The sequence below is a fragment of the Pristiophorus japonicus genome, chromosome 5 (assembly GCF_044704955.1).
Source record: "Pristiophorus japonicus isolate sPriJap1 chromosome 5, sPriJap1.hap1, whole genome shotgun sequence".
NCBI classification, from domain to species: Eukaryota; Metazoa; Chordata; class Chondrichthyes; family Pristiophoridae; genus Pristiophorus; species Pristiophorus japonicus.
Window position 1 is genome coordinate 144318502 of NC_091981.1, and position 19988 is coordinate 144338489.

Below are 19988 nucleotides of genomic sequence, written 5' to 3' on the forward strand. Positions count from 1 at the left end.
CCTCTAACCTCGTTTTATTTATTCATTAATTAGTTAAATCTTTGATTCAATCGATATTTTAGTTTTATTTAATTATTTTATGTTTAAAATTATTAATTTGCTAAGTACTAGTAAGTTACAGTTTCTCAGCTCTTAATTTAACCTCTTCCCTAAATTGGAAAGCAAGAAAAGCTGTAATACTCACCAACCAATCACCTACGTGCTCTCCTGTGATGTCACACTTTGAATGTTTTTTGTTTTTGAATCGAAGCCTCCCTGCTGTTTTATGCTCCGCTGCTGCTGGGTGTCTCCAATCAGGTCACCACTGTTTCCCCGCTCTTTTATGCTCCACTGCTGCTGATGTCTCCAGTGAATCTGTTTCTATTAATGTGGATATGGGCACTGAGTGAATTCTGCTGTCCAACAACTGATTTATAACTTGTTTGGACAGATATGGTGATGTTCCAGAACGAATACGGGGCAGTTTTACATTCAGACAAAGAGGTTTCCAACACAGAAGCAGGACATTTGTCTCATTGTGTCTATGTCAGCTTTTTGCGAGATCAATCCAAAACCAATTCCACCAACGGGCTTTCTCTGCAAAGCCCTGTACCTTTCTCTGCTTCAAGTAATAATCCAATTTTCCCTTAAAAGAAGCATGGTTTCTGCCTTCCTAGAATTTTATATCAAAGTATGATAATATTTTATATTCAGTTTGAAAGTGATTTACTTAAATCCAAAACTAGGGTCTTAAATCCAAACAAAGCAAACTACGTAGGAATGAGGGACAAGTTGGCTAAGGTAGATTTGGAAACTACATTAAAAGGTACGATGGTAGATGAGCAATGGCTAGCATTTAAAGAATTAATACATAATTTACAACAAATATACATTCCTTTAAGGCACAAAAACTCCACAGGAAAAGTGGTCCAACCGTGGTTAACAAGAGAAGTTAAAGATAGCATTAGATCAAAGGAAGAGGCTTTTAATGTTGCCAAAAAGAGCAGTAAGCCTGAGGATTGGGAGGATTTTAGAATTAAGGAAAGGAGGACCAAGAAATTGATACAGAAAGAGAAAATAGAATGAAAGTAAACTAGCAAAAGACATTAAAAAATAGACTGTAAAAGCTTTTATAGTTATGTAAAAAGGAAAAGATTTGTGAAAGTAAATGTGGGTCCCTTACAGGATGAGACAGGAGTAATTATAGTGGAGAATAAGGAAATGGCAGAGAAATTAAACAAATAATTTGTGTCTGTCTTCACAGAAAAAGAAGCTAAAAACCTCCAGAAATAGTTGGGGAAGCAAGGGTCTAGCAAGAATAAGGAACTGAAAGAAATTAGTATGAGTAACAAAATAGTACTGGAGAGATTACTGGGACTGAAAGCCGATAAATCCCCTGGACCTGATGGCCTACATCCTAGGGTTTTGAAAGAGGTGGCTATAGAGATCGTGGATGCATTGGTTGTGATCTTCCAAAATTTTATAGGCCACGATTTGGGTGTGGGCGGCATAGGTGCTGTGTGGGTAACGTTTCAGCCCGCCCTCTCCCTCCAATCTTCAGCGGGTTTCCCGACTAACAGAAAACTGGTCTGATGACGGATCATCACCCGGTTTCCTTAAAGGAACCGTGGTCAACTTTTTTATGACAGTTCTTCTGTCAGTGTTCTGCAGCACTGAGTTGTTACAAACACTGACAAGCACTGCACAAAGGTGCACAGCTGCACCGAGGCTCTCCCATGACTCCCTCCAGATGCTTTTGAGCTGCATGCAGGTTGGAAGTATTTGCAGTCAACTTTCCTATTCACTGTCACCTCCTTGGAGCAACCTCTCTCACCATTGACAGATCGCTTCTGTCATTTCAACCTCACCTGCCATCTATTCCATCAGTAATGGTGCCCTTGACAAAATCTCACCTTGGTCCTCAGAATCCCACCACAATCATCTCAAACACGAACATCACCAGGCACACCAGCATCACCAACAACACCACCACTAACTTTCTCTGCAATCACAGGCCATCAGCACCCGGCCACATTGCTGCCGAGGAGGCCTCACCATGCCACATTTACTTCACTTGACATTGTGCCAGGTTGGCACCACCCCATATCAGCTCCGTAAAGCATCCCATGCAATGCCCAAGCCATTCATTTCACACTCATCACCATTGTACCTTTATGTCTGACCACAGCACACAGGGAGATTCTCTTCCCTTCCAATGGACGGAAGAGACCTCCCCAGGACACCAACGCAGCCTGGCTGCACATTGCACTGGAGGGCACACGCAGCGATGTTGTCAGGAGGACCAGGGTGCAGTGGCACAAACCTTTCAATGATCTCAGTAGATCACGAAAGGTTACTGCAAAGCCACACTCAACCTTATCCTGCTGTGCCACTCATCAGAGCCCCATCACTCTGCCTTCCCTACTCTACTCCTGCACATCCTTACTCACACCAACTGACCTTGCACCTCCAACCATCCCTCTCACTTTCTGTCTGCATTATCACTTCCCCATCTCATTAGCCACCCTTCACACTCACCCTCATCCTTGTGCAATCATATCAACTAACAACACACAAGGGTAGACACTTGGGTGTTTCAGCCAATATTCATGTAGACTTTCTGCTAATGGGTTGTCAAACATTGAAATCTTATTTTGAACACTTCGTGTTTTTGGACAGATTTGTGTGCACCTTTGGAAGTGGCTAAGTGAGTTAAAGTGAATGGTCAGTCATAAAGGTACAATGGTGATGAGTGGGAAATGAATGGCTTGGGCATTGCATGGGATGCTTTACGGAGCTGATATGGGGTGGTGCCAACCTGGCACAATGTCAAGTGAAGTAAATGTGGCATGGTGAGGCCATTTCTGGCCTCCTCGGCAGCAATGTGGCCGGGTGCTGAAGGCCTGTGATTGCAGAGAAGGTTAGTGGTGGTGTTGTTGGTGATGCTGGTGTGCCTGGTGATGTTCGTGTTTGAAATGATTGTGGTGGGATTCTGAAGACCAAGGTGAGATTTTGTCAAGGGCACCATTGCTGATGGAATAAATGGCAGGTGAGGTTGAAATGACAGAAGCGATCTGTCAATGGTGAGAGAGGTTGCTCCAAGGAGGTGACAGTGAATCGGGAGTTGACTGCAAATACTTCCAACCTGCATACAGCTCAAAAGTTTCTTCCAAATCCTGAAGGCTTCATCTTCTGTCATTGGAAAGTGAACACTGTGAACTGGTAGCTTTTATACCACTTCTGCAGCTATCAATTTGCCAAAGCAATAGAGAGTCACCGAGAACCCGTTTCCACTTACCTGGCATGTTCCCCGAGAGATGGCAAACCCTTCAAAAAGTTGGTAAAACTGTAAGTGCCTGCTTTCAATCCTCTTAAGTAGCTTTCAGCTACCTGTTTATGATCTTAGTTAACTGACCCACTGCTTGCTGTCGGGTCTGTGACCCGCACGCAGACCTGACAAGTCAGAAACTCACATGGAGGCGGGTTCAGAGCTTAATCCCAATCCACTGTCAAGTAAAGCCATTTTGACAGCGGGCCCGTCTCTAAACCTGCACATGCAGGGCTGGGAAGATTCCAACCATATATTCTAAAAAGGTGCTTGCGATTGCAAAGTAGCAGATGTAACCCCGCAACGAAGGTGCCTGGCAGGACATTGCGAATTCGGTGGATTCCTGGAGCAAATGCTAAGACACTTTTTTGTGCTTGGCATTGGCCATGAGGTTATTCTTCACAAACTATTGACTGTTGAAACACCGAATCTGAGCAAAGCCGTAATGATAGCCCAGGCATTTATGTCCACCAGCGATAACACCAAACTAATTTCGCAGCATAAAGATGCCTCGGCAAGTACTGTACACAAAGTAACGTAGTTTTCAGGCAGGAATGCACATGGCAGAATGTACACGCCTGCAGCAGCACGGCCTCAGATGACTCAGAGTCCGCCATCAAGCGTGAATGCGAGGCAGTTAACACCTTGTTGGCGCTGCGGAGGTGATCATCGAGCCCATCAATGCCGCTTCAAACACTTTGCGTGCAAAGGCTGTGGAACACTGGGACACCTCCAGCAAATGTGTAGACGAGCAGCAAACCCTGCAGAGGAAGATCAATCCATGCGGATCAAACTGAACTAGAGACTCAAACCGAGACAGAAGTGTAAGGGGTACACACCTTCACCACGAAATGTCCACCGATCATGTTAAAAGTTGAACTGAATGGAATTCCAGTATCCATGGAATTGGACACGGGTGCGAGTCAGTCTATCATGAGCAAAAAGGCCTTCGAGCAGCTGTGGTGCAACAAGGCACAAAGGCCCAAGCTGAGCCCTATTCATACCAAGCTGAGAACTTACACTAAAGAACTGATCCCTGTAATTGGCAGTGCAGCAGTAAAAGTCTCCTATGATGGAGCGGTGCACGAACTACCACTATGGATTGTACCAGGAGATGGCCCCACACTGTTCGGCAGAAGCTGGCTGGGAAAAATCTGCTGGAACTGGGACGACATCCGAGTGCTTTCGTCCGTCGACGATGCCTCATGTGCCCAGGTTTTGAGCAAGTTCCCGTCATTGTTTGAGACAGGCATCAGAAATTTCTCTGGGGCGAAGGTGCATATCCACTTGGTTCCCAGTACACGACCCATCCACCACAAGGCACGTGCGGTGCCATACATGATGCGAGAGAAAGTGCAGATCGAGCTGGACAGGCTGCAACGAGAGGCCATCATCGTGCCGGTTGAGTTCAGTGAGTGGGCCAGTCCGATTGTTTCGGTTCTCAAGGGCGATGGCACGGTCAGAATTTGTGGGGACTATAAAGTAACTAGTAACCATTTTTCGCTGCAGGACCAGTACCCGCTACCCAAGGCAGACGACCTATTTGCGACGCTGGTAGGAGGGAAGACGTTCACCAAGGTGGACCTGACCTCGGCCTACATACGCAGGAGCTGGCGGAATCTTCGAAAGGCCTCACCTGCATCAACACGCACAAAGGTCTGTTCATTTACAAAAGATGCCTGTTTGGGATTCGATCGGCCGCGGCTATTTTTCAAAGGAACATTGAGAGTCTGCTAAAATCGGTTCCGCGCACCGTGGTTTTCTAGGACGAAATATTGATCACAGGTCTGGACACCATCGAACACTTGCAGAACCTGGATGAGGTTCTAAATCAGCTAGATCGTGTAGGACTCGGGTTGAAATGCTCGAAGTGTGTTTTGCTGGCGCCAGAGGTCGAGTTCTTAGGGAGAAGAATCGCGGCAGATGGCATCAGACCCACCGATGCCAAGACGGAGGCCATCAAGAACGCGCTGAGACCACAGACCATGACGGAGCTGCGGTCGTTCCTGAGACTCCTCAACTATTTTGGTAATTTCCTACCCGGGTTAAGCACTTTGCTAGAACCTCTACATGTGTTGCAACGCAAGGGAGATGACTGGGTATGGGGGCAATCACAAGAGACTGCTTTTGAGAAAGCCAGAAATCTATTATGTTCCAACGAACTGCTTGTTCTGTATGGCCCATGTAAATGTTTAGTGCTAGCTTACAATGCATCTTCGTACGGGGTCGGGTGTGTGTTACAACAAGCAAATGAATCGGGAACATTGCAACCGGTCGCTTATGCGTCCAGGAGTTTGTCCAAGGCCGAAAGGGCCGACAGCATGATTGAAAAAATAGCTCTGGCATGCGTTTATGAGGTGAAAAAAATGCACCAGTATCTGTTTGAGCTTAAGTACGAGTTTGAAACTGACCATAAGCCACTCATATCGCTATTCTCAGAGAGCAAAGGTATTAATGCCAATGCCTCTGCTCGCATCCAAAGATGGGCGCTCACGCTGTCTGCATATAACTATGTAATTCGCCACAGTCCAGGCACAGAGATCTGTGCTGATGCTCTCAGTCGGCTACCATTGTCCACCACCGGATGGAAATGGCACAGTCTGCAGACTTGCTCTTGGTGATAGATGCATTTGAAAACGAAAAGTCACCCGTTATGACCTGTCAGATCAGGACCTGGACCAGCCAGGATCCTTTACTGTCCCTGATAAAAAACTGAGTCTTCCATGGGAGCTGGTCCAGCGTCCCAGCGGAGATGCATGAAGACATAAAGCCATACTAGTGGCGCAAAGACGAAATGTCCATACAGGCGGACAGTCTTTTGTGGGGTAATCGCGTGGTTTTGCCTAAGAAAGGCAGAGAAATGTTCATACGCGACCTACACAGTACCCACCCAGGCATAGTAATGATGAAAGCTATAGCCAGATCCCATGTGTGGTAGCCTGGCATCGACTCAGATTTGGAGTCTTGTGTGTGCCAATGCAACACTTGCTCTCAACTGAGCAATGAACCCAGGAAGGCACCGCTAAGTTTGTGGTCATGGCCCTCCAAACCGTGGTCTAGGATCCACAATGACTTTGCTGGCCTGTTTCTAGGCAAAATGTTTTTGGTTGTTGTGGATGCTTAATCAAAATGGATTGAGTGTGTAATAATGTCTGTGGCATGTCCACTGCCACCATCAAAAGCCTACGAGCCAGGTTTGCCACACACGGCCTGCCTGATGTCCTTGTCAGCGACAATGGGCCGTGCACCACCAGCGCTGAATTCAAGGAATTCATGACCCGCAATGGGATCAAGCACGTCACATCTGCCTCGTTCAAGCCAACATCTAACAGCCAGGCAGAACGGGCAGTCCAAACCATCAAGCAAAGTTTGAAACGCATGTCGGAAGGCTCCCTGCAGACCCGCCTGTCCCGAGTCCTGCTCAGCTACCGCACAAGACCCCACTCACTCTCCGGGGTTCCCCCTGTTGAACTGCTCATGAAAAGGGCACTCAAAACAAAGCTCTCTCTAGTCCACCCTGATCTCCAAGATCATGTCGAGGGCAGGCGGCATCAATAAAGCATGTACCATGATTGCGCAAATTTGTCACGCGATATTGAAGTCAATGACCCTGTAGTTGTACTCAACTATGGACATGGTCCCAAATGACTTGCTGGCACTGCCGTAACCAAAGAAGAGAGTAGGGTGTTTGAGGTCAAACTTGCAAATGGACTAACTTGCAGAAAGCATTTAGACCAAACCAAACTGCGACTCACAGACAGCCACGAGCAACCTGAAGAGGACACCACCAACTTCGACCCTCCGATACACACACAAATGGCAACCGACATCACGGTTGACCACGAAGCTGAACTCACCATCCCCAGCAGCCCAGCGAAGGCCCAGTCAACTCACCTGCACCTCTGTTTGCACTGTCTGATCGACTAGGGAGCGGAAAGCCCCAGATTGTCTCACCCTGTAAATAAATGTACTATTGACTTTGGGGGGGAGTGATGTTATGTATGCAACACCTTGTAACCAACATTCTACCGCCACCAGAGGGTGCATCTGTTGGAGTCCCAAGGGATCCCAGCATCCCTTGGGAGCACTGCATATAATCAGGCCTCCCATGCTGTGCCAGCACTCTGGAGTCAGAATAAAGATACTAAGGTCACACTTACCCAAGTCTACAGTACTCACTCATATTGCTTTATTTGAGACATAACAATAAGCCACTGACTCCCACAGCTACCTGGACTACCCTTCCTCTCACCCCGCATCCTGTAAGAACTTAATTCCATTCTCCCAGATTCTCCGTCGCATCTGCTCTGATGACGCCACCTTTCACACTAGTGCCTCTGACATTTCTTTCTTTTTCCTCAACAGAGGATTATCCTCCACCATGGTTAACATGGCCCTTGACCATGTCCGTTCTATTTCCCGCACCACTGCTCTCACCCCTTCCCCTCCCTTTCAGAACCATGATAGGGTTCCCACCTTTCACCCCACCAGCCTCCACATTTAACGGATCATCCTCCGCCATTTCCACCACCTCCAGCATGATCCCACCACCAATCACATCTTCCCCTCCCCTCCCCTCCCAGCATTCTGAAGGGACCGCTCCCTCCGCGACACTCTGGTCCATTCTCCAGTCACCCCAGCATCCCCTCCCCTTCCCAAAGCATCTTTCCGTGCAAGCGCAGGAGATGCAACACTTGCTCTTTTACCTCTTCCCGCTATCCAGGGCCTTCCAGGTGAAACAGTAATTTACTTGTACTTCTTTCAATTTATTATACTGTATTCGCTGCTCATAATGTGGTCTCCTCTACTTTGGGAAGACCAAGTGTAGATTGGGTGACCGCTTTGCGGAGCAAGTCCGTTCAGTCCGCAAGCGTGACCCTGAGCTTCCGGTCGCCTACCACTATGATTCTCCACTCCATTCCAACTCTGACCTCTCCGTCCTCGGTCTCCCACACTGTTTCTAAGAAAGGATATACTTGCCATAGAGGGAGTGCAGCGAAAGTTCTCCAGACTGTTTCCTGGGATGGCAGGACTGTTGTATGAGGAGAGATTGGGTCGACTAGGCCTGTATTCACTAGAGTTTAGAAAAATGAGAGGGGATCTCATTGAAACGTATAAAATTCTGATGGGGTTCGACAGACTGGATGCAGGAAGGCTGTTTCCCCTGGCTGGGAAGTCTAGAACAAGGGGTCACAGTCTCAGGATATGGGGTAGGAAATTTAGGACCGCGATGAGGAGACATTTTTTCACTCAGAGGATGGTGAACCTGTGGAATTCTCAGAAGGCTGTGAAGGCCAAGTCACTGAATACATTTAAGAAGGAAATAGATAGATTTTTAGACACAAAAGGCATCAAGGGGTATGGGGAAAAAGCAGGCATATGGTGTTAAGATAGAGGATCAGCCATGATCATATTGAATGGCGGTGCAGGCTCGAAGGACCAAATGGCCTACTACTGCTCCTATTTTCTATGTTTCTATGTTCCAACGAAGCTCTACGCAATCTTTCGTTTTGGCATTGTACAGCCTTCTGGACTCAACATCGAGCTCAACAATTTCAATTAGAAACATAGAAAATAGGTGCAGGAGTCGGCCATTTGGCCCTTCGAGCCTGCACTGCCATTCAATATGATCAAGGCTGATCATGCAACTTCAGTACCCTATTCCTGCTTTCTCTCCATACCCCCTGATCCCTTTAGCCATAACTCCCTCTTGAATATATCCAACGAACTGGACTCAACAACTTTCTGTGGTAGAGAATTCCACAGGTTCACCACTCTCTGGGTGAAAAAGTTTCTCCTCATCTCGGTCCTAAATGGCTTGCCCCTTATCATTAGACTGTGACCTCTGGTTCTGGACTTCCCCAACATCGGGAACATTCTTCCTGTATCTAACCTGTCCAGTCCTGTCAGAATTCTATATGTTTCTATGAGATCCCCTCTCATTCTTCTAAATTCCAGTGAGTATAAGCCTAGTCGATCCAGTCTTTCTTGATATGTCAGTCCTGCCATCCCGAGAATTAGTCTGGTGAACCTTCGCTGCACCCCCTCAATAGCAAGCACGTCCTTCCTCAGATTAGACCAAAACTGCACACAATACTCAAGGTGTGGCCTCAACAAGGCCCTGTACAACTGCAGTAAGACCTCCCTGCTCCTATACTCAAATCCTCTCGCTATGAAGGCCAGCATGCCATTTGCTTTCTTTAGTGCCTGCTGTACCTGCATGCCTACCTTCAGTGACTGATGTACCATGATATCCAGGTCTCGTTGCACCTCCCCTTTTACTAATCTGTCACCATTCAGATAATAATCTGCCTTCCTGTTTTTGCCACCAAAATGGATAACCTCACATTTATCTACATTATACTGCATCTGCCATGCATTTACCCACTCACCTAACCTGTCCAAGTCACCCTGCAGCCTCTTAGCGTCCTCCTCACAGCTCACACTGCCACCCAGCTTAGTGTCATCTGCAAACTTGGAGATATTACATTCAATTCCTTCATCTAAATCATTAATGTATATTGTAAATAGCAGAGCATATCCGCTGCCAATCTTTGGCTCCCTTTCCCCCCGCCCCACCCCTCCCCCCCCTCTCCCTGCCAGAGCCTGTTTCTTTTTTTTCTCCTTGCCTCTAATGGCAGTTGGTCATAATCCCACCATTCACACCCTATCTTGACTAATGTTTTTCTATCTTCTGGCATTACCATTTGAATTTGGTCCATCATCCCTTTTGTCTCTCTAATCTCTCCTGTCTTCCACCCTATCACAGACCTTCCCTTTTGTTCTTTCTTCCCCTCCCCCTTTCAGTGCTTGTTAAGAATCTGTTCTTTCTAAACACTTTCCAGTTCTGACGAAGGGTCATCGACCCGAAACATTAACTCTGCTCTCTCTCCACAGATGCTGCCTGACTCGCTGAGCTTTCTCGCATTTTCTGTTTTTATTCCAGATTCCAGCATCCGCAGTATTTTGCTTTTGAATTAAGAAAGCAAATGGTATGTTGGCTTTCATTGCAAGAGGATTGAGTATAAGAGTAAAGGTATCTTACTGCAATTATATGGGGCCCCGGTAAGACCACACCTGGAGTATTGTGTACAGTTTTGGTCTCCTTACCTAAGGGAGGATACACTTACCATAGTGGGAGTGCAACAAAGGTTCACCAGACTGATTCCTGGGATGGGGGAAATTGTCCTGAGGAGATATTGAGTAGATTAGGCTTATATTCTCTAGAGTTTAGAAGAATGAGATGTGACCTCATTGAAACATACAAAATTCTTCCAGGGCTTGACAGGATAGATGCAGGGAAGATGTTTTCCCTGTCTGGGGAGACTAGAACCAGGGGTCACAGAATAAGGGGTCAGCCATTTAATACTGAGATGAGGAGAAATTTCTTCACTCAGATGGTGGTGAATCTTTGGAATTCACTCCCCTAGAGGGGCTGTGGAGGGCTCAGTCTCTGAGTATATTCAATATTAAGGGAATCAAGGGATATGTGGAAAGTTCAGGGAAGTAGAGTTGAGGTAGAAGAAAAGCCATGATCTTACTGAATGACGGAACAGGCTCAAGGGGCCGAATGGCCTACTCATGCTCCTAATTCTTATGTTATTATGTTCCTTTGGCAAAATATTCCATTCTCCAATAATCCTCTTTGTATGATTTTTTGTTCCTATGCTCTCTTCACTCACTGTCGATTTTAAATTGATGATCCTCTTGTTACTGACTCCCTGATCCCAGGAAATTAGCTGTCCCTGCTCACTATCAAATCTGCAAATTTTAAAAACCTCAATTAAACATTCTCTTAGCTTAGTGGATTTAGAATCACACAGCACAGAATGAGGCAGTTCAGCCCATTGTGCCCGTACTGGCTCTGAAAGAGCTATCCAGTTGCATCCACTCCCTTGCTCTTCCCCTATTGTCCTGCAATTTTTCCCCTTCACATATTTATCAAATTCCTTTTGAAAGTTGCTATTGAATCTGCTTCCACTATATTTTTAGGCAGTGCATTCCAGATCATCATAACTCACTGCGTTAAAAAAATTCTCATCTCCCCTCTGGTTCATTTGCTAATTACCTTATGTCTGTGTTCTCTGGTTATCAACCTTCATGGCAGTTGAAACAGTTTCTCCTTATTTACTCTATCAAAACCCTTTATGATTTTGAACACCTCTAGTAAATCTCCCCCAAGTTTTCCTTCATAATATATTTTCCCAACCCTGGCATCATCATCGTGTACACTCTGCGATGTTAATGTCTTTCAATGATGAAGCATCCAATATTGCACACAATACTCTAATGGAAGTTGAACTAATTTCTGATACAAATTCATCATTACTTCTTGTACACTATTCACTTATTTCTAAAACTCAAAACACTGTTGGCCTTTCAGGGAATTATGCATTTGAACTCCTAAGTCAGGGATGGGCAATTATTTGGGCTGGAGGACCACTTAACAAGTTTTGCTGAGCTGTTGAGAGCCGCACACGAATATTCCCCCGAAGATGTGTGGCCAAGCAATCGCACAATAATCGCAAGGTCTCGTGCAGGCCGCTCACCAACTCCTGCCGCTGGAAGAGATTTTGGCTTTCCCAAATCATTTGCAGAGAGCACTCGACTCCTATTTTGAAGTCTAGCAACAATACCAACCAGTTACCAAAAGGCAAAACTAGATTTGTCTGGAGTACATGATTCCATTAAAACTTTACTTGATCACTTTTTTAAAGGTCCTATTATCATTGCAAAATATGTAATCTTTTAATGTATTTTGGAGTATATTTAATCCTTGCCACTGAACAAAGACCTAGCTCTGTCAAGCCCGTGTGGTGTCTGGTGTGCAAAGGCCACCACATGTTAAAAAAAATCCACGCACAGGCATCTACCACCCTTCAACATGTAGTTCGGGTCCTGGAATATCAGGTCCTCATCAAAACACCAGTGAACTAATCCCTTTTTGGTGTGGAAGCAAGTCATCCTCGATACGAGGGACCGCCGAAGAAGATTTTCTCAGAGCATGTAGTTTCTTAATTCCCTTTTGCAATTTTTCTTCGTGTTTGCATAAGCTAACTTTATCAAAGGCTCCTCACTCTGCTGCAAAAAAATACATGAGTAACCTTAGCATGAAGAAGTTAGGCTTCTCCTTGTGTGCTGGAGTGAAAGTGAACAAAGAATGAGTGTGCATGTTTTTGAGAAGTTGGGTACATAAATTGAGTGCTGTTGAGGGAGATGACTCATCAGGGGAGAGCAGCAGCAGCCAAGTTCATGGCACCGTGGCTGGCTCTGTTGTACAGGAGGGCATAAAAAAGAGTGGGAGAGCGATAGTGATAGGGGATTCAATCATAAGGGGAATAGATAGGCGTTTCTGCAGCCGCAATCGAGACTCCAGGATGGTATGTTGCCTCCCTGGTGCAAGGGTCAAGGATGTCTCCGAGCGAGTGCAGGACATTCTAAAAAGGGAGGGAGAACAGCCAGTTGTCGTGGTGCACATTGGTACCAACGACATAGGTAAAAAAAGGGATGAGGTCCTACGAGACGAATTTAAGGAGCTAGGAGCTAAATTAAAAAGTAGGACCTCAAAAGTAGTAATCTCGGGATTGTTACCAGTGCCACGTGCTAGTCAGAGTAGGAATCGCAGGATAGCACAGATGAATACATGGCTTGAGCAGTGGTGCAGCAGGGAGGGATTCAAATTCGTGGGGCATTGGAACAGGTTCTGGGGGAGGTGGGATCAGTACAAACTGGATGGTCTGCACTTGGGCAGGACCGGAACCAATGTCCTAGGGGGAGTGTTTGCTAGTGCTGTTGGTGAGGAGTTAAACTAATATGGCAGGGGGATGGGAACCAATACAGGGAGACAGAGGGAAACAAAAAGGAGACAAAAACAAAAGACAGAAAAGAGATGAGTAAAAGTGGAGGGCAGAGAAACCAAAGGCAAGAAACAAAAAGGGCCACTGAATATAAAAGGGCTGCAGGAGGGGTCGAAACTAAAAATCATGGTTTAAAAACTAGGATGAAAACACTCTACCTAAATGCACGCAGCATTCGAAATAAAGTAAATGAGTTGACGGCACAAATCATTACAAATGGGTATGATTTGGTGGCCATTACAGAAACATGGTTGCAAGGTGGCCAAGACTGGGAATTAAACATACAGGGGTATCTGACAATTCAGAAAGATAGGCAAGAAGGGAAAGGAGGTGGGGTAGCTCTGTTAATAAAATATGATATCAGGGTAGTTGTGAGGGATGATATTGGCTCCAATGAACAAAATGTTGAATTATTGTGGGTGGAGATTAGAGATAGTAAGGGGAAAAAGTCACTGGTCGGCGTAGTTTATAGGCCCCCAAATAATAACTTCACGGTGGGGCGGGCAATAATCAAGGGAATAATGGAGGCATGTGAAAAAGGAACGGCAGTAGTCATGGGGGATTTTAACCTACATATCGATTGGTCAAATCAAATCGCACGGGGTAGCCTGGAGGAGGAATTCATAGAATGCATACGGGATTGTTTCTTACAACAGTATGGAACATAACCTACAAGGGAGCAAGCCATCTTAGATCTGGTCCTGTGTAATGAGACAGGAAAAATAAACGATCTCCTCGTAAAAGATCCTCTCGGAATGAGTGATCACAATATGGTTGAATTTGTAATACAAATTGAGGATGAGGAAGTTGTGTCAGAAACGAGCGTACTATGCTTAAACAAAGGGGACTACAGTGGGATGAGGGCAGAGTTGGCTAAAGTAGACTGGAAACAAGGACTAAACGGTGGCACAATTGAAGAACAGTGGAGGACTTTTAAGGAGCTCTTTCATAGTGCGCAACAAAAATATATTCCAGTGAAAAAGAAGGGCGGCAAGAGAAGGGATAACCAGCCGTGGATAACCAAGGAAATAAAGGAAAGTATCAAATCAAAGACCAATGCGTATAAGGTGGCCAAGGTTAGTGGGAAACTAGAGGATTGGGAAAATTTTAAGCAACAGCAAAGAATGACTAAAAAAGCAATAAAGAAAGGGAAGATAGATTACGAAGGTAAACTTGCGCAAAACATAAAAACAGATAGTAAAAGCTTTTACAGATATATAAAACGGAAAAGAGTGATTAAAGTAAATGTTGGTCCCTTAGAAGATGAAAAGGGGGATTTAATAATGGGAAATGTGGAAATGGCTGAGACCTTAAACAATTATTTTGCTTCCGTCTTCACAGTGGAAGACACAAAAACCATGCCAATATTTGCATGCCACAGGAATGTGCGAAGGGAGGACCTTGAGACAATCACTATCACTAGGGGGGTAGTGCTGGACAGGCTAATGGGACTGAAGGTAGACAAGTCTCCTGGTCCTGATGAAATGCATCCCAGGGTATTAAAAGAGATGGCGGAAGTTATAGCAGATGCATTCGTTATAATCTACCAAAATTCTCTGGACTCTGGGGAGGTACCAGCGGATTGGAAAGCAGCTAATGTAACGCCTCTGTTTAAAAAAGGGGGCAGGCAAAAGGCAGGTAACTATAGGCCGGTTAGTTTAACATCTGTAGTGGGGAAAATGCTTGAAACTATCATTAAGGAAGAAATAGCGGGACATCTAGATAGGAATAGTGCAATCAAGCAGACGCAGCATGGATTCATGAAAGGGAAATCATGTTTAACTAACTTACTGGAATTCTTCGAGGATATAACAAGCATGGTGGATCGAGGTGTACCGATGGATGTGGTGTATTTAGATTTCCAAAAGGCATTCGATAAGGTGCCACACAAAAGGTTACTGCAGAAGATAAAGGTACGTGGAGTCAGAGGAAATGTATTAGCATGGATAGAGAATTGGCTGGCGAACAGAAAGCAGAGAGTCGGGATAAATGGGTCCTTTTCGGGTTGGAAATCAGTGGTTAGTGGTGTGCCACAGGGATCAGTACTGGGCCCACAACTGTTTACAATATACATAGATGACCGAGAAGAGGGGACAGAGTGTAGTGCAACAAAATTTGCAGATGACACTAAGATTAGTGGGAAAGCGGGTTGTGTAGAGGACTCAGAGAGGCTGCAAGGAGATTTGGACAGGTTAAGCGAATGGGCTAAGGTTTGGCAGATGGAATACAATGTCGGAAAGTGTGAGGTCATCCACCTTGGGAAAAAAAACAATAAAAGGGAATATTATTTGAATGTGGAGAAATTACAACATGCTGTGGTGCAGAGGGACCTGGGGGTCCTTGTGCATGAAACTCTTTTTGAGTTTACCTGAAAAAAAACATAAACATTAAACCGTGCCACCCGCCCTGGATGACACAGCAGACATTTACAAGGCCCTTTTTTTCTTTTTTTTTGTGATTTTTTTTTGTGTTTTTCTTTTTTTTTTGTTTTTTTTTTTTGGGCGCTAAAATCACATTTTTTCCAGTGCCCCCTATAAAAAGGGAGGGGGACACTAAAAGCACCGGCAATTAAAACAAATTAAACTTTAAAACGTAATATCAAATTAAAATTTGGTTGCCGGGCGTGATGATGCACTCCAGTCCCTCCGGTGCCCACCTCTCGCGGAAGGCCGCGAGCGTACCGGTGGACACCCCGTGCTCCATCTCCAGGGACACCCTGGCTCGGATGTAAGAGCGGAAGAGAGGCAGGCAGTCAGGTTGAACGACCCCCTCGACTGCCCGCTCCCTGGACCGGCTGATGGCACCCTTGGCCGTGCCCAGGAGCAGTCCTACGAGGAGGCCTTCGGACCTACCCACTCCCCTCCGCACAGCGTGCCCAAAGATCACGAGAGTGGGACTGAAGTGCAGCCAGAATTTCAGGAGCAGCCCCTTCAAATAATAAAACAGGGGCTGCAACCTCGTGCATTCCATAAAAACATGGAACACGGACTCTTCCAGACCGCAGAAATTGCAGGCGGTCTGGGAGTCCGTGAACCAGCTTAAAAATTTGTTGCACGGCACTGCTCCGTGCACCACCCTCCAGGCCAAGTCCCCGATGAATAGTGGGAGGACTCCCGCATAGAGTGCCCTCCATTGGGGACCCCCGCCTCCTCCGGACGGCAAGATGGTACGCCATGGCGTGTCCGGACGGCCGGCGAGGATGGCAAAGTTGAGAGTGTGCAGGAGCAGCCCGTACAGGAAACCCCTCCGCGCGGAACTGAAAGGCACGGAGGGGATTTCCCCGAGGCGGCTCAAGTTGTGAGGCGCCGGCCCCCGAGGGAGGTTCCGGGATTTGGCGCCAATGAGGAATTCCGTCCGGACGGGGGTCAGTTCGGACGGGATCTCCCCACGTGCTTGAGCCTCCTCGATGCACCTAACAGAATCAGGGCCCAAAGCTGTTTTTAGCGACTCGATGTCTTCGGCCGCGTGGCGGACGTCGGCTGAATTTAGGCGCCGCGCCAGCGTGCCTGGCGCCATCCAGCCCGCTCCTCCGCCATCGAGCAGGTCCCTGACCCTGGTCACCTCACCAGCCACAGCCCTCTCTTCCGACCGTCACATAAAACCTCGGTCGTGAAGGTACGGATTCCCGAGCAGCGGCTCCTGCAGGACAGCCGCCACTCCAGCCGGCGGAGAGCTGCGCTTGGTGGAGACTTTGTTCCAGACCCTGATGAGGTCCCTGTAAAAGACAGGCAGCTCCCGGAGGGCGGTCCTGACACCCCCCAAGTTCACAAACAGGAGCTGCGTGTCGTAGTTGAGGTCGCGCTGCTGGCGGAAGAAATATGTCGCCAGAGCGCACCACCTAGGAGGGGGCTCAACGTAAAGGTATCTCTGCAGGGTCTGAAGATGGAAAGTCGCGAGCTGGGCACTGACGCACACCAACGACTGACCGCCCTCCTCAAGCGGGAGACTCAAGACCGCGGCAGAGACCCAGTGCTTCCTGTTGTTCCAAAAGAAATCCACCAGCTTCTTCTGTATCTTGGCGACAAACGCAGGGGGAGGGGTCAAAGTGACCAGCCCGTACCACAACATTGCGGCCACCAGCTGGTTTATGACTAGCGCTCGACCCCTGTAGGACAGCACTCGGAGCAGTCCTGTCCAGCGCCCTAGGCGAGCGGCGACCTTGGCCTCCAGCTCCTGCCAGTTCGCCGGCCAGGCTCCCTCGTCGGGGCTAAGGTAGACTCCCAGATAGAGGAGATGGGTCGTGCTCCAGGCAAAAGGCCTGAGCTCCTCCGGCAGGGAGTCCACCCGCCACTGACCCACCAGGAGTCCGGAACATTTCTCCCAGTTGATTCTGGCGGAGGATGCGGCCGAGTAAATCTCTTGGCACTCACGCATCCGCCGCAGGTCAGCGGGATCCTCTACCGCGAGGAGCACGTCATCGGCGTAAGCCGAGAGGACGACCTCCACGCCCGGCCCTTGCAGAGCCAGTCCCGTCAACCTCGTCCGCAAGAGGCGCAGGAAAGGCTCCACGCAGATGGCATATAACTGGCCGGACATGGGGCATCCCTGGCGCACCCCTCTCCTAAAGCGAAGGGGCGCCGTCAAGGACCCGTTAACCTTAATCAGACACTCCGCGGCGGCGTACAAAAGTCGGATCCGGGCGACGAAATGCGTCCCGAACCCGAAAGCGCGCAGAGTTCCGAGCAGATAGTCGTGATCCACCCTGTCGAACGCCTTCTCTTGGTCGAGGGATAGGAAGGCGACCGACAGACCAGCCTCCTGGGAACAATGGATGAGGTCCCGGACCAGATGGATGTTGTCGTGGATTGTCCGGCCCGGGACCGTGTAGGACTGGTCGGGGTGGATCATGTGGTCCAGCACGGCACCAAGGCGAGCAGACATCGCCCTGGCGAAGATTTTGTAGTCCGTGCTGAGGAGGGAGACCGGGCGCCAGTTCTTAAGGAGGCGGAGATCGCCCTTCTTAGGCAGCAGGACGATGACTGCCCTGCGCCAAGAGAGGGGCATCTCCCCGGTCGCCAGACTTTCCCCCAGGACCCGCGCGTAGTCGCCCCCCAGGACGTCCCAGAACGCCCTGTGGAACTCCACGGTCAGCCCGTCCAGCCCCGGGGATTTTCCCCTCGAGAGCCGGTCGAGGGCACCGGTCAGCTCCGCCAGGCTTAGCGGAGCTTCCAAATTTTCGGCGCCCTCCGGGCTGACCTTTAGCAGGTCCTCCCACAAAACTCCACGCGCTTCCTCGCTGGACGGATCCGGAGAGAACAGAGCCCCGTAATATTCACAGGCCCTGTTGTTGACGCCCTCCGGATCCGAGACGAGAGAGCCGTCGTCGGCCAGCAGCGTCAAGAGCTGCTTACGGACACTCTGCCTTTTTTCCAGCGAGTAGAAGAAGGGGGAGCCGCGGTCCAGATCCCGCAGGAACCGGATCCGCGACCTCACGAACGTGCCTCGGGACCCGACGAGCTGCAGGTCCTTCAGCGCGGCCTTCTTCGCTTCGTACACCGTCTGCAGGGCCGGGTCCTGGACGACTTGACCGAGACGGGATTCCAGGTCGAGCACCTCTTTTTCTAGGCGCCCGACCCTGGCCGCCCGCCTCTTGGTCGACCCCCTCGCATACTCTTGACAGAAGACGTGGACGTGAGCCTTGCCCACGTCCCACCATAGCCTCAAGGAGGGGAAGCCCTCCTGCTTCCTTCTCCAGTCAGACCAGAATCGACGGAACGAGTCCTGGAACCGCACGTTCTCCAGCAGCCGGTTGTTAAAGTGCCAGTACGTGGACCCCGTCCTCGCGCGGAGCGAAGCGAGCTCCGCCCACACCAGGTGGTGGTCCGAACACGGCACCGGCCGCATGGAGGCCGCCGGGACGCAGGAAACGTACGCCCGAGACACGTAAAGGCGGTCGACTCTGGACCATCCTACTCCAGGCCTCACCCAAGTAAAGGCGCTGAAGTCGGGGTGGAGATTTCGCCAGACGTCCACCAAGTCGAAGGACCCGACCAGGTCCCTCAACTTCTCCATCGCCGTCATGCACTGCGGGGCATCGGAGCGGTCCCTCGCCTCGAGGGTGCAGTTAAAATCCCCCCCGGGGACAATGCAGTCGCCGACGTCGACGGAGCCAAGAAGAGCGGACACCTCTTCAAAGAAGCGCGTTTGCTGCGGGCCGGGCTGAGGGGCGTACACGTTCACGAGATGGAGCGGCACGTCTCCCAGGCGAACCGTTACGTGCAGCAAGCGGCCTGGCACGGGCTCCTCGACCCCCAAGATCTCCGGCTGAAAATGCGGGCCCAGCAGGATGGCCACCCCACTAGAAATGGCGGTGAGGTGGCTCATGCAGACCTCTCCTTGCCATTCCAGGAGCCACGTGGCTTCGTCTCCCGGAACGGTGTGGGTTTCTTGCAGGAAGCACACCACATATTTCCCCTCCCGCAGGAGCGAAAAATTGTCAAATCTACGGCGTGCCCCTCTGCCGCCGTTGATGTTGAGGCTGGCTATGGTTATCTTCATGGCAAAAGCATAGTGCAACCTCTACCTTAACCTATTGTGGGGGAGGGAGCGGAGTCTTTTGTTGAACTCCACTCCCTCCGCAGCCCAGCGAGGAGTCCCTCGAGCTCGCGCAGCTCAAGGTGTTGCGCCTTTGTCAAGTGCCAGCCCGCGGCCAAGGTTTTAGCGGCGGCGCGGACGTACCCCTTGATCAGCTCTGGCTCGGACCATTTTTCCAGGGCCAGTCGGGCTTGGTCGCAGCGACCCCGGCTCTGGGCCAAAAAGTCCCGGAGTTCCTTTGCAGGAATGAGGAGGGCCTCAGCGGCGGCCGCGAGCAGATCCACCGCCTC

At 48.9% G+C, this 19988-nt stretch overlaps 1 protein-coding gene across 1 annotated transcript in view; it reads left to right on the forward strand.

The window, feature by feature from the left end:
- agmo (alkylglycerol monooxygenase) overlaps window positions 1–19988 on the forward strand; it is a 651239-nt gene that overhangs the window by 394601 nt on the left and 236650 nt on the right. The window lies entirely within an intron of this gene.